This window comes from Cyprinodon variegatus, unplaced genomic scaffold (genome assembly GCF_000732505.1).
Source record: "Cyprinodon variegatus isolate N-32 unplaced genomic scaffold, C_variegatus-1.0 Scaffold498, whole genome shotgun sequence".
NCBI classification, from domain to species: domain Eukaryota; kingdom Metazoa; phylum Chordata; class Actinopteri; order Cyprinodontiformes; family Cyprinodontidae; genus Cyprinodon; species Cyprinodon variegatus.
In genome coordinates this window covers 391,269-404,439 of record NW_015150951.1, presented here as the reverse complement: position 1 = coordinate 404,439, position 13,171 = coordinate 391,269, and the positions used below count along the sequence as shown (strand labels likewise).

The window sequence follows — 13,171 nt, the reverse complement described above, 5'->3', positions numbered from 1 at the left end:
GCATGTCAATGTATTTAATCTGTTCAAAAGAAACAGATCCATTGTGCTCTGCACGCGTGGGTTCGAGTCCCATCCTCATCGAGAGGCTACATGCTTCGTTATCTTGCACCTCAAACTGTCATTTCTCACAGAAATGCTACTTTGATCAACATATGTTGTAAGAAACACATATCATTATCAAGAAAGTGACAAAGTAGAAATAAAGTCTTGATTTCTCCTTTCTTTCACCTTGAACTCGCTATAATGGAAATGAGTACAAAGAAACACTGAGCGCTGACTTTGCAGGTGAAACCCATTGAAAGCCTTCGCTATAATTGAAGAAAAGACTTGTGTGACTGGAAAGAACATTGAATGGAGAATGCAGGCATTGATCCCGCTGCCTCTTGCATGCTAAGCAAGCGCTCTACCATTTGAGCTAATTCCCCTCAAGCTTCGGCCATGAGTGACCTGTCACAACGATTTCTTCTCAAAGACATTGGACATAGCAACTAAAATCCAGTTATTTGTAAAGTTTCGACCTCTTTGAGGTCTCAGCAGTATTCAGAGATGAGGTGGCCGAGAGGTTAAGGCGATGGACTGCTAATCCATTGTGTTCTGCTGTATTATTCCACGGGGATAATACAGCAGAACATGTCAGATAAGCCATTTACAGTTTTATTTTTTCTTTCAATTTTTTTTAGAAAGTGAACTGCACATCAACCATCAGCTATTTATCTTAAAAATCTCAATACAGTTGCATCATTGTCCTTTTTACGACTTGCATGTCAATGTATTTAATCAGTTTGAAAGAAACTGCTCTTTGGGGTTTGTCACAGTACTGTTTTACAAGATTAGCATTGTCTTATGCTGTATGAGCTATGGAACACTTAATCGATTCTTGGTTAGAAGAAACCACTTAGTGTCATATCTTGGACCTCAAACTGACCTTACACATTTCTCATAGATTCATTCAGATATTTGCACAGTTTCCATCTTAGTCAGTTAAATATCACGCTGCTGTCATTTTGCACTTCTCTGATGTTAATGCTATTTTTCACATATCCATTACTGTAAAAATGTCCACAGCTGTTTATAAATTAATTACTCTCCAGATACAGAGCATTTATATTGTAAAAACACTATACAGTGCAGTACATATTTGTTTATTTTCTTAAATCTGTCACTTATTCTGTTATTTTTATCCACTTTCTAAGGGCCACATTGTGTGACCACTTCTGCTATAACAATTTGCTGTTGTAACACCACAAATTGGAAGGTTGGTGGAATTTATTGCTCTTGAACACCAGCGCATCTCACTAGTAGAGAATGTCGGACTAACTCATCTTTTGGAAGTTTTGGACCCGCGCTATGCTCTGCCGTTGAGACACTACATTGCTGACACAGCCATACCACAGCTGTACTGCAAAGTAAAGGAAACAATACAAAGTCAATTGAACCAGAACGTTGTTGTTAGTTTCACTACTGATATTTGGAGTGCAGATGTTTGCCCTATGTCCCTACTGAGCCTCATGGTACACTGGGTTATTCCCGAAACGTATGATTGAAAGAATGCTGTTCTGCATGCTGATCAGTTCCACGGGGATAATACAGCAGAACATGTCAGATATGCCATTTTAGAGATGCTGAATGAGTGGGGAACAGACAAATAATGTGTGCATTTCATTTTACGTGACAGGAACATGAAGAAGGCAATGGATGAATTGGGCGTGCCAAGTCTGGGCTCCATTGCTCACTCACTCCAGCTGGCTGTGCATGAGGGTTTGCTCTCACAACACAGTATTATAGATGCACTTGCCAATGCCAGAAATGTCATTGGTCATTTTAAGCACTCAACTTTGGCATACTCAAAACTATAAGACATCCAAACTGAGATGAAAGTACCGGTAAAGCGCTTACTGCAAGATGTCCAAGTAAGATGAGCGTTTATGCTGCAGAGCACAACTTCCCAGATATTTTAGCAGTGAACCAGTGGGGACTAATGGAGTGATGAGATCTTAGCTCCATTCGAGGAGCTAGCCAGAGCTGTCAGTGCTGAAACAGCCACTACAGCTGATGTGATTCCTGCACTTGCTGCCCTGAAGCGTCTTCTTTCCAGAGGGAAGGCCACTCTGAAAGAGTTAAGACTATGAAAAAGACCCTATTGGAGGCAGTGGAATGACGCTTCAGCCACATTGAAAGTGATCCACTGTATTCAGTGGCCTCATTGGTGGATCCAAGATACAAAGACAGACAAGTTTCTTAAATGTATATTTTTAATATGTTGTTAGTGGATCAAATTCATTAGTTGTTTCAATTTATAAAAATATGCAATTTATTGAAATTCATTCTTGTTTTTTATTTATTTATCTATTTTTTCTAGATACTTTGCAGATCCTAATATTTTGGGGCGTGCCAAAGACAGTCTCATTAGAGAGGTGGAGAAGATGGAGGAGGTAAGCAGATCCACCAGTGATGTGCCAGAAGAGCAACAGTCTAGTAAGGACCCACGTCTAAGCACAGACACCAGCCTCGGTGGTGTGTTTAAAGATCTGTGACTCTGTAATCTTTACTGGTTCAGGTGCAAACATACCTGATTGAGCAAACCGTTCTACGAGCTCAAAATCCTTTCACTTACTGGAGGGACAATGCTGCATGATTTCCCTCACTGGTGGGAATTGCTCAAAGGTATCTCTCTGCCTGTGCACAAGTGTGGACAGTGCTGTCTCCAACATAATGGATAAAAAGGGAAACTGTATGTCAGCAGACAGGGTTGAGAAGCTGGTCTTTCTAAACAAGAACTTTCATTTCACTTTAAAGTGACTGAATTAAGATATGTGAGTGAGGCATAACTGGAGTGTGGTTATTGTAATTACAGTAAGTATTCAGGTTTGGTTCTTTAGTTGTTTTTAGGCCTACGTGCATGTAGGCCTGTCGCGATGATCAATAAATCAATTAATCGCACGATAAATAAAAACTATCCACGTCATTTAATTTATCAGCTATATCGTCTCTGCCTGTGTTTTTCTCTTTCTATTGATGACGCTGGATGAAAAGGCTTCACTCCAGTGCTATCCACTGACCCCTCCCCTTCCTAATTTTTGAGGAGGGAGGAAGAGTGGACTATTGCATCAGGTAGTCAGTGTACATCATTTTGTACTTCTGCAGCTTTAGAGCCCCATGAGGAGTTAGCAAGGTAAAAAAAAAAATTAATCTTATGTTGGTGGAGAAAACTCAAAATGAAACTGGTTTCAAAGTCGAGCGCAACAGCCTCAGTGTGGGAGTATTTTGGATTCAAACCAAATGATCGAGGTGAACCGCTGAACCTATGTGAGCCAGTATGTCGCATTTGTCATAAAACAGTAGCAACTAAGAGCACCAATAAAACCAAACTACACATGTACCTAAAGCTCAACCACCCAGCAAAGTTTCTCCAGCTGGGGACAAAAAGTACAAGCGGTGGCCCGTCTGCATCTTCAAGTTCGCGACAGTCCACCATCACTGAAGGAATTAATCGACAGGCAGCATACAAAAAGGACGGCGCAAAGTGGTGCGCGCTCACAGACAGCGTAGTTTATTTAATTGCTAAAGAGATGCTCCCATTTAATATTGTTGAAAAGCCGGCATTTCGAAAAATGTTGCAGACATTTAAGACAGTATGAACTTCTGAGGAAAACATACATATCACAAACGTGATATGTTGTACATACGTTTTTATTTCCACTGTGGTTTTATCTTGTGTTTAGTTTTTATTCAGGTGTATTTTTAGTTAACAGAGACTGAGAGTCCATTTGATTTTTATCTCTCGTTTTATTTTGTTAACCAGTTCCAGTGTTAAGTGTTCTGTTGAAAATAAAGTGTGTTTATCTTTGGCAGGAAAACCCATGAATTATTATGTCATTTCCATTAAATCAGTGTAAAAAGGTCTTAAAACAATATTATTGTTTGTCGCAAAAATTTTTGAGACAATTAATCTTTAAGCAAAATTTGTTATCGTGACAGGCCTACGTACATGTTTGTTAATGACTGAAAAATGGTCTTGTTGTTTTTTTAATCATGTTTCAGTGATCATGCTACTTTTCAGATGCAGTCCTAAAGTTTGAATTCATTTGATTGAATTCTGTTTACTTACCTTTTAAGTTGGATTGCAATATTTCACATTTATTTACTGAATTGTGACAATTTGTCAGTCTGTTTACACCACATTTAAGATGAGCAAGGGCATTTGAAATTTGCTCAGTGGTCAGTGCACTTTATTTTTTATTGACTTTATGGCAGCCTATGTTAAGCAAGGGAGAATTCGGAACTGCAACTGGTAGAACAGCCGATTCCCTATGACTTCAAGTATTAAAGTCTTGTACCCATTCAGGTTTAAACGTCCAACAAGAGAAAAATGTTACCTCTCTTGCAAACATTTTTGTGCAAAGGTGCGTAGTTGTGCTGTAGGAGGTTGGATGTGTTACTTTGGATAGTCCTGAACGACATGGTTTCGTCTTTCGAATTGAGAGGGAATTACGAAGGGTGTGCATCGTGTAAACTGGCACACCCTCACTCAAAATCGCTCTGCCCCGCGCTCACCTATGACAACTTCTTCTCAGCGCACTCAGCCTTATCTCTGCTCTCTCTCGGCTCCACAGGACTAACTGATGTAATTTAATTTACAGCAATGTTAGACGCTTCTTTACTGGGCTTATCTGCTATTCTCTTTGTTTACATTCTATGACTGGACGGATGGAGTCACAAAATTAGAGACACAGGTAGGAAATACCAGTCACCAGCGCAAAACGGCAAAATCAAGTTTATTTCATGAGAAAATTGTCCATGGGGTACCCCGCTGGAGACAGCTGGAGATAGGCACCAGCTCCCACCCTCGATCCCAACTGGGATAAGCGTGATGGAAAATGGATGGATGGGAAAATTTATTGTGGTGAATAATGGTAACGTTTTATTGCCCAGCCCTACAACAATAATAATACTAAAAAACATCATGTGTCTAAAAATATGCATGTTGATGAAGCATTTCTCCTCAGCAATTCATCAACATGAATTGATGAGGAGAAATGCTTCATTGTGCTCCGAGGGGGAGATCTGTATGAGACTTCACATATGGTATTTGCACTAAAACAAGAACATTTAAACTTAATCAGTGTTAAAATAAAAGGTGCCATTATTTTTGAACTGACTTACGTTTCCCTTTTTTCTCATCTGAGGATAATTACTATAATTTTTAAAACCAGTAAATCTCTGAAACGATAGCATGCCACCTCCAAAAACTGATGATCAAAAGTGTAGAGGTAAGTTAAGTATTCCACTCTAATTAGAAATTTTTTGCCCTATAAAAATAGTCTAGTCGTAGTCTAAAGTTATAGTAGAAAATGCTGTACACATACATTATCATATGCCTTATATATGCCTGCCGTTAAATACTCTCATATGCCCTTTTTTGTTTTTTGTATCAGTTCAACTTTCAACTTCACCAGCGCAGCTCCCCAATCTCCTGCTTCTCCTAAGCAGGAAGATGCAGCAGAGATGGACGATGAAGAGTCAATTCAAATAAATGACACTGAGAACTATGGATTCAATCCCTTTTAAAGTTATAGTAACAGTTTTATCTTTAAAATACTTTGTCCACCATTTAATTGTTTTAGGCAATTTAGATTTCTTTTTGAAGTGGCTTTATACATTGTTTACTTATTTGCTAGATCATATTTTTTTATACTTGAAGTTTAATAATTTGCAATTCACTATTGTAATAAACAAAATATTATAAAATTATAAATATTTTGTTGGTGTCAGATGACTTACAACAATGATTACTGACTGGCTTGGTTTGTCACGGACCTCCTATAATCTTATAGAAAACATAATCTTTAAAAAAAGACAAATGCCATGGAAATGTCATGCTTGGAAACCCTTAAAAGACTGTCAGTACATCATCAAATCAAATTACATACACATTGTTTTTATCCGACAGCCTTCATTCAATCAAATTGCAGGGCAACCAATGAAGATTAACTGTCAAACAATGCACCAGTCAGGGAGAAAATGATCATGTAATCCAATCAATTAGTTTAGTTTTTTTTTTCTCTCTAAATAGAGGTGCACACTACCAGCTAGGTGTTCTTGCTTTAGGCTCTCGCTGCTCCTGACTGACATCCTGAGGTTTACTAGGATTGGATGCCAGGCAGATAGCACCAGGTTGGACTACGGTCTGCCAACTTTACTCTGCTCTGGCAAACTCTCTACTGAGGGATTGGAGGAGGATAGCAGTAGATCCGAACCAGAGCTGGGCAGAGGCGATGGGTTGCTGGGTCTAGCCCTAGAGGCTAACCAGGGAGATTTGACAAACTACATGAGGAGGACAAATGATGAATGATTTAACAATCGTTTTAAGGGCTAAATCAAAACAGCTTTTAAAAAAGCCAAACACAAACCTCTAAAGAGGATTCCTTACTTATCCTATCCTGTCCTATTTCAACCTTTTTTTCTTTTTGTCCTCCTTTAATATTGGGGGAAAAAAGCTTTGTTTCCACTGCACTCTTTTTCTTATTTATTAATTTGTTATTCTTACATACCTGTTGTGTATTTATTATAATCTTGTAGAAAATCTATCTCTCTGCAATTTCAGTTTCACTTGTTTTAATAAATTAAAGGTATAGAGGACGATCTTTTATTTCTGGGTGGATCATCTAATTGAGTGGCTCTCCTGTTTGTCTGTTTGCCTGTTTATCTCTGAAAGCTTTGCACTGAGAGCTCTCATCACAAAGCATTATGGGATTTGCTGTCACAGAAGCCCGCTGTCGCCATAGGCTATCGCTACCCGACAGCGGTGACTAACATCAAAGATTGCGTAGGCACTGTGCAGTTGAGATGGATTTACATGACTAACGGAGACAAGCAGGGATCATGTGTCCAAACCGTCAGTTAACTGAATTTAAAAATGTAATTTTAATTTTAAGTCCACTATGTAGTCCCTAAACATAAGCCAGCAGTTCAGCTAATATTAGCGTGCTAACCCGTTACAGTTAAGCCTAAAGTTAATGCCCACTGTGCCCCCGATTCCCATCGGACAGAATGCTCAGTGAAGGGGAGGTGCGTCTTCACCCTTTGCCAAAGATGTCGGTAAAACTTTGGGGAAAAAAAATACTTTTATTTATATATATATATATAGTAAACCTAAATCTGGCAGTGTACTGTATACTGCTGGTCCAGTTGGGACTCACAGACATAAAGGAGAAAATAAATCAAATCACTGCTTGCAACAGAAAGTTGTTCTAGCTGTTTGTTATTTATCACAAAATTATTGAATGGACAAACTGAATCTGTACAACAATAAGTGGAAAACAAGACTCTGCGACTGGCTCACTTCCCAGTCCTGGTTTTAGAAAGTAAGCCAAGCTGGGGAAAGCCACAGCCGAGAGAAATACTGTTATGGTGTGATTATAGACATAGGAATGAAGGACAGCCAACCATTTGATACATGCACACTGCAGGTACTATTGAACTTGTCAGTCACACTTCAAAACCTCCAAAACACAACCTAAGCAGTAGTTGGATATTCTGTACAGATTGCCTTTATTTATTATTTTTCATGCCAAAAACAGAAAATGTGGAAAAGCTTAATTGCATGCATGCAGCTAATTAGAAAATGCTGGAAAAGTTCCTTTTACAAAAAGATATGCTACATTTTTTTTTTTCAGTATTTCACTTTAAATAAACTGTCTTAGTAAAATATGCCATAATAAAACTAACAAATATGTTTGATTTTATTTTTAAAACTTCTACTCAAGATTTTTTGGCTTCTATAATGACTGTAATTTTTGATTAAAAAACAACAACTTCCAAAACCAATTTTTCTTAAATTGTAAAGTTACTGTGTAGGTCTACACTTACTGTACATTTACTACAAGCATTGACTTGGTGTGTGGTTCTGACATGTAACAATTAGAATCAGAAGAGTCAGAAGAGAGACAAACGTTTTCCCACCTATAATTAATTCACTGTCTGTCTGAGTAAACAGGGAAGGTTAAACCTTTGGTAAACTGTTAACCAAAAAGGTCTGAAATTGGAAATTGTTTCAGTGATTGATTACTTTTCGAATGGTCGGCTCGCTGAAAAGGCTGAGAATTTTTTTTTTTAGAATCCTCTCTATAATCTTCTCTTAATTTAAAACGTTGATTACAGCTGCAAAGTTTGAAATAGGATTTAGACATCTCATCACAAACATGATGCATAACGACTAACCACAATCATCCACCTATTGGATCCGCCACAAGTTGTGAATGTTACTCAGTCAGTGATATTATGACCTTATTGACCTTAATGTCAATATGCTGGGTTAAAATTTAAAGTGAAATAAATAAAAAAATTGTTTGGAATTACTCTGTATATCAATAAAATCATCCTAAAAATAATTACAATAACAAGATCTAATATCAAGGATGATGAGAATAGATGATTAAGAAGGGGGATCCAGTAACTGGCATTTGAAAACATAAAAGAAAATAAAAATAACCTCAAGGAAGGCTGATCATGCTACTATACTCATGCTAGTAGAGGAAGTTGAGCCTCTGGAGAACATTGAGTTCATTGACATGGTCATTACAATAATCCTGTCTCTGAACATCCCTTTTCTAATGAGGATGGCCCAGAAGAGGGTTTCTTTCTCACAAGACACAACAGAAATCCTCCTCTCCCTCCCTGTGTCAGAATGCACCATAGAGGATAAGAAGGACCTTGCACATGTAGTGAAGATGGTTTAACAAATAGTAAAGAGTTCCCCTTTTAAATTCCCTTTAGAGAGCCATGGTGGTAGAAAGGACACATATGTATCGCAGCAGACCCCGACCACCCTGGAAATTGATGGTTTGTGCCTCTACCTTCTGGGGTGCGGTTTGGAACAATAAAAACAAAAAACAAGCAAAGTGAGGCAGTTCCTATCCTTGAGCTATGACATTTGTCACTCTCCCCAACGCCACCAGCCGCCCCCAGGCATTTGTAAATAAAACCATCAAACTCTTTAGACTCAAACACCCCCTCATTCATACTAAAAGCTGAAACTGTGTAGCAATTTATAAATTGGACTAAATTCTACATTTTATTTAATTGTTGCTTAGTGTTCTGCACTACTGCCACACATTTTGTATTTATATGACAAACCTTTGTTGCTTTATGTAAACTTCATATTTCAGTTCAATTCAGTTCTATTTATAAAAGGCCAGTTTACAACATGTCATCTCATTGCCTTTAACAGAGACAATACAATCAAATAATATCAACAGGTTAAAGGTTTTCTAAGAAAAAACCAGCTGATAGCATCCGGCCATCGACAGGATCGACTCCTTCAGATTGAGCATAAAACGACAGCAGACTTGTATTTTATTATTGACTCTACACAGCAATCTCTGACATCAAGCATGCATAAAGCGTCAGTGGAGAGGAAAACTCTCTTTTGACGGTGAAAACATCCCCCAGTATCAGGCTCAGTATGAGCTGCCTGTTACTGGCAGGGGGTACAAGAAGACAGCAGCAGAAACACAAAAGGAGCAAAGAAGAACTGATTCATTAATACTTTCTATGTTAGAGAATGTAGGGGTAAAATAAATAGATGTCTGGGCTGGAGAAAGAAACAACTAAGCAGAGGAGCTCTGAGTCGGTTTTTATGTCATTTCATTCTGTTAATGCATAACAGCAAATTCCCGTGGTATAACCGTAATAACCATGGTGCACTTGATAGTTTTTTCATTGTGTTAAAGGGGAACGCTGTTTTTTTTACACTGGCCGCTTGATTTTATGCTATTACATCATGTTGTACTAACCCATATGATTTTTGTGTCATTTGGAGCCGTTCTGAAGATATTCCGTTAGGTTATATCCAAGTAACGTCTTCCCGTGAGCAACAACTTTATTTTTTTTATGGTACGCCAGCATTTATAACATGAAGGCGAATGACTGTCCCCCAGACATCCGCGGTTATATTTTTCATATTTATATTTTGTAAAAACAAAGTGGTGCATGTATGACGTCATCCGCGCGCCGGACTGGAGTTGTGACAGGCAGCCCGGGCCACAGGCGGCTACGCTCTACCCCTTATATTCATTTGGCGAGCTAATCTGAATCTTTCAATTCCATTTCAAGAGCGAGATCAGCTGTGGTAGTAGCACTAGACATCTTCCAGGCATGTGAGTAAAACTAGCAGCTGTTCATTGGAAAGGATGAATGAATGGTAGCACGTGCGGATAACATCATACGCCACTTTGTTGTAATAAGATATAAATACCGTAATATAACCGCGGATGTCTGGGGGACAGTGATTCGCCTGCATGTTATGAATGCTGGCGTACAATTAATAATAAATTATGAACAGTTTAGTTTGTGCCTTAAAGTCATTGCCCATAGGAAGACGTTACTTGGATATAACCTAATGGAATATCTTCGGAACAGCTCCAAATGACACAAAACTCATATGGGTAAGTAGAACATGATGTAATAAATTAAAATCAAGGGCCCAATGTAAAAAAAACGCCCTTCTCCTTTAATGAAACCCAGCAGGCAGATTTCTTTTAGAGAGTGAATTACGGTAGGGCGGACACAGCATCTCTGCCCTAATGTTTTCTCACTAACATTTGGCGTCGGAGTGAGTCGGTGTTCTGTGAGAAAAATTTTCTAAAGATCTCCCATTAAAACACCCTGAAAGCGTAGCATGGACAGAACTTCATAAAACTGAACTTAAAAGCCAATTAATTAATCTGAAAAGAAAGTGGCAAACAAACTCCTGCATACATTTTGCAAATAAAAAAAAATGAATTGACAACCTAAGACAATTCAATTGTCCTCATGGCTTTTTTGTGTTTACTGTTTTGTTTACCGTTCAGTAGCTGTAGTAGTTTTTCTCACACAGCTGCTTGAAAATATTTCCTCATTAAGAAGCAGAAAGTTTTTTCTTTGATCTTATGAAAAAATTAAACAGTACAGAAACAGTTTTTTCTGATAAAGTTATCCCCGATGCTAAGTTTAAATTGAATATACAGTTAAAGCTGCAGTCTGTAACATTGAGAAGAGAGCAGACTTCGACTGAAAATTTGAAGAAAAACAGGTTTCACGCCACTCCCCCACCCTCTCTGCTTCACTCATGCCCCACCTCCAAGCTCCACCCCTCTCACAGCACCTGCGCGGCTACCGCATGCGACCAGAAGCGTCCAAGCAGCGTACGCGGCATGGAGTTTGAACCGGTAAGAGCGATAACACTCACCTCCAAGCAACTAGATATAAGATGCTGGTTATACCGAAGTTTGCCGTGTAAGCAGTTGTCGGCAGGGGCAGTAAGGGCAGTTTCTCTTTCACGAGATTCAGCGTGTGTGAGCTGTGATTGACACTCCATCAGACGCTCCTCTGGCTGTGATTGGTTGTTTTGACTCGTCCCGAATTAGTCTTTCCAGATTGAAATAGAGGCAGTAGGCGGTACCAATTGAAGCAGTTTTTTTCACAGGTTACATATCACATGTACTGCTGTCTGGGCATAGGGACAGTTTTAGCCAATATGACAAAAAAGTGATTTTTAAAAACTTACAGACTTCAGCATAAGGAAAAAAACTGTTTGACCCTTGATATTTATTTGTCTACATTATACTTTCAGGTGATATACAATAGGAAATTTACAAAATGTCAGTGACTGTATATGTTCTTGCCATGCAAATGCCAAAGCAAGCCCAGAAAAAAAAAAATAAATAAATTTGAAACAAAGCATCTCGTGAATAACCTCACCCAGCTAAGGGAACTTTCATAGAGTTCGCTTTAGTGGTGATTGATGGATAATTACTTTTCCAATGTAATCCAGAATAAGGTATCTGCACATCTGTTGCACTGCTTGACATAGATTTGTACTGGTTTGCACAAATAAATATTTTACACTTTTTTTATACAAACAAACTGACGTACAGTCTACATGCAAAATCTACGACCAGCCTTCAAATATGATTCTATATTATAGTTATGTACAAATTGACACATATTAAAATCAACAGGAAAAATGTCTGCTCTTTTGGGGGAAATTAGGATTTCTGTGGGCTTTTTTAGTTAAAGTATTTAATATTCACTAAACAATACTTACTACAAATAATTATATGTCCAGGTTTTATGTTCTAAAACCTTCAAAACAGCTATTTTTGGTAGATTGTGAAAACAAGCTGATTATTCATTCTTTTTTTGGTGTTTTTGTTTTGCAATAAGCACTTAGATAAATTCCCTGCGAGGTTCAAATGGACTAACAACACAAAGCCTCCTTAAAATAAGCAATATCAGTGAATTTGGGTGATTTCTGTAAACACACTTTGAGTTCTAACCCTGCATTTCCAACAGAAATTGTTAGTTTGATTTAAATAATCTATCTAATTAAACAGTATTTGTTCTGTGTCCGTTTTTTTTAAATGAAAGTTCATTAAAAAATAAATGTCTCAGGTTTGCTTCTAACAGCACACACACATCCAGCCACTCACTGCACAAACACAGTGATAGTGACAGACAGCTGACTGCTGCTATAGGTGCAAACAGCTCTCTGATGAAAAATTACAGAGAGTCACACTATAGCACCATGCAGCGTGTCTGTTGGAGACCAAAGACTAAACAGTGTCATGGCCAGCTCAAAAATCTCATATTGCATCCAGAATTACCCGCTATGGCTTTAATATTTATTGCTTTACCCCCTTTACTTTTAAAAGGGGAAATTATAGCAGGTGCTGCAGCAGGCTCCTGCGCACCATCTGCAAACTTTATAAAGCCAGACTCCTGAAACTGCCATGCAATGCCTCTAAAGTAAATAAATATATATGGTTATTTTCAGTTTTAATTCGAACACGGGGTTATTTTCATTTTTTTTTTTTTTTAGAATTAATTTAAAAGCGAAGACTTTTAATTTTGTTTTATTTCTACCTCCACATTCTGTCGGAACCTTTTTGTAGCAAACATTATTTAGGCTACGACTTTTAAATTAAGTCTTTCAAAACCAGATAAACCGAGAAAAAAATATATATTTATATATAAAACTATTACTATGTCATCCAATCATAGGCATAACTATCGAAACATGAAAAAAAAAACGCTTACCTTGGACGTGTCAGGGACCTGATGTAAATCCTCCAGAGAGAAAAACAAAACACTGTGGAGGAAAGAATGCTCTGGATGTAGAAAGTTGAAGGAA

The 13,171-nt window shown here is 38.0% G+C and overlaps 1 protein-coding gene across 1 annotated transcript in view; it reads right to left on the bottom strand.

The window, feature by feature from the left end:
• The window catches only part of LOC107094659 (neuropeptide FF receptor 1-like), an 84,460-nt gene extending 71,316 nt beyond the window's left edge, over positions 1 to 13,144 (bottom strand). The window contains exon 1 of the mRNA XM_015390417.1: positions 13,078 to 13,144. The gene's annotated coding sequence lies outside the window, so the exon portion shown is untranslated. The remainder of the gene's footprint in view (positions 1 to 13,077) is intronic.
• Between the last annotated feature and the right edge of the window lie 27 nt (positions 13,145 to 13,171).